At 33.7% G+C, this 2,614-nt stretch overlaps 1 pseudogene across 1 annotated transcript; it reads right to left on the reverse strand.

The window, feature by feature from the left end:
• Positions 1-1,382: 1,382 nt before the first annotated feature.
• LOC306668860 (large ribosomal subunit protein uL23-like) lies at positions 1,383-1,898 on the reverse strand (annotated as a pseudogene). Its single transcript has one exon. The product of its transcript is annotated as a large ribosomal subunit protein uL23-like (transcript).
• Between the last annotated feature and the right edge of the window lie 716 nt (positions 1,899-2,614).

The raw sequence follows: 2,614 nt of genomic DNA on the forward strand, positions 1-2,614 counted from the left end.
AGGAAAAACAAAGACAAAATTGATGGGGCAGGGATTCATCTATGTAAGTCACTTCTTGCTCTGGCTTTCTCTTCTTTCATTCCTTTTGTTGTGTTTGCTTGTTTTTTTGAGGTTTTTTTTTTTTTTTTTTTGGAGACAAGAACAAATAACCCATCCTGAGTAAAAAAACAAAAAAAAAAAAACAAAAAAAAACAAAACTCAGAATATGTGTGTGTATGTATAAATATATATATGTATAAAATAGAATAGAATATGTATGTAATATAATACATATTAGAGACATATAATATGTATTGGTCCTTACAATAAAAAGGGAGGCTTTAAAAGATTTCTAAATGCTCATTTGTCAGAACTATCTAATGTCTTCAGAGAACATTAAGCAAAGTCCATGTATATCCCTCAGGATTTAAAAAGGAAAAAAAAAAGGACAGAAAAAAAGAAAGTGAAGATAAATGAATTGTTGACTAGCAAAGACTGATGAAGGTTAAAATCTGATCCAGAGTTGGACATGGTGTTTGAGATCAAAGTCTTCAATAATTCTTTTTGGAGGGAAATACCTAGAGGCTATTTTATTTGACTGAATTTAACTTTGATGTACTATGCTAACTAAAAACCATTATTCTCCTTTCCTTTTACTAAAATAATCAATACCATAAACTCCTGGTTCATGTATTTCAGGAGGTCAAGAATTCCCTGTGGTTTAAAAATAAGTTTGAATAAGTTTTTTCTTTTTTAAAATGATGCACGACTTAAAATTGTACACATCTTTCAAGTTAGGTACAATAAACGAGTATAGGTAAAATTTGAGTAAGAATACTCTTAGGGATACAGAATTTGATGTGCTTGAAAATACCATAACCATGGGCTATAATGGAAGAGTAACTAAAGTACTATATTAATATAATAAGACAGTTGAAAGATGTATCCTGAATGAAATATTTCTATTGTTTTTCCTCAAATTATAAAACTTTATGTACTGTTAAACATACTTTCCATAACTAGCTATTTTCCTCCATGAAAAAAAGCATTGATAAAAATTATTTTTCAACTTATTTAACTTAATCATAAGCTATTAACTGCTTTTTAAGTATAAGTATTTAGCATTTGCTAGTTTTAATTATCTCAGTGAAACTCTAAGAGATTTCCTGTTTATTATTTAAATAAAATTGAGATTCGGAGAGTGCACCATGCAGGGTTGCTTAATTAATACATGATAGAACAAGCTGTCTAATTGTAGTTTTGTTGACAAGAAGTCTCTCACACCGTTCTGCTTATAAGAAACCAGGTGTTTCAGTGAATGTGTTTGGAACTCAGGCAAAATAAGGTAAATAAATCAATAAATACTAGGTTTTTTATGTTAAAAGTACTAGGATTTTTTTACGTTAAAAAAAGGATATATTTACAATTATACAACTGGACTCATTTTGGATGATTCCAATTTTATTGGCAATATCCAAAGCATCATAATCAGGAGCCAATTGAATGTATGCCTTCTTCTCTCCATCAGGCCTGATCAGGGTGTTAACCTTGGCCACATCAATGTCATAGGGCTTCTTTACAGCTTATTTGATCTGGTGTTTGTGGGCCTTGACATCCACAATGAACACAAGTATATTGTCGTCTTCAGTCTTCTTCATGGTTGGCTCAGTGGTCAGGGGGAGCTTGATGGCATAGTGGTCAAGCTTGTTTCTCCTGGGGGTGCTCTTCCAAGGATATTTGGACTGCCTCTGGAGCTACAACATCTTGGGTCCCCAGAAGGCAGGTGATACAAAGATCTTCTCTTTATGGCTGTGGAGGCCCTTCAACACTGCCTTCTTGGCCTTCAAAGCTTTTGTTTTGGCTTCAACTTTGAGAGGGGCAGGAGCTTCCTTCTTAGCTTTCAGCACCATTTTGGTGAAAAGGGTGAACACTAGAATTGGTCATATAAATACCATAGGCATGAAGTTCTGAAGTTGTCACTGAAATAAGAGTCTTAAAGAGAGAAATGTTGGTAATTACATACCACGTCTAATCATGAAAAATATTTTAGGAACTTCTTAAGTGCTGAAATATGCTTAAATCCTTGCTAGGAATTTGTAACCGTGGGACACAAAATACAATTCAAACTGCCTGGTTGACAAAGAGCTTCACTCCTATGAGATTCTTCTTTACAAAAAACTTTCTCCAAATGGTACATGTCCAGAGTAGTTGCTTTCTACCGAAAAGCAACATTACATGCACATTTGTGTTGACCAAGGGACTGAATGTTCCAGAATACCCAGTTTGGCAATTTCTTAAACCAAACCGACAAAGCAAAAAGGAAGAAGAAAAATTGGATTATCATGCAAAAGATCTGGTTTATCCACACTATACTGATCTCCCTTCAAATCTTCATAAAGAGATTCCTTTTATAAAACTTCATCCCTGTTGTTTATGCTATGGAATGTGTACCACTTAATTTTAGTATGCATCTGAGGCAGTAATTCTCAATGTGTATCCTGCAAGATGAAACTACCATGTCAACACTATTTTCATGATCTTACAAAGACACTGTTTTCCTTTTTCACTGGTTTGACATACGTTTCAATTGAGCAAACATCATGGCGCATAAAACTGAGGGTGTCTTAGATGAAGC

Source organism: Sciurus vulgaris (genome assembly GCF_902686455.1).
Source record: "Sciurus vulgaris genome assembly, chromosome: 8".
NCBI classification, from domain to species: domain Eukaryota; kingdom Metazoa; phylum Chordata; class Mammalia; order Rodentia; family Sciuridae; genus Sciurus; species Sciurus vulgaris.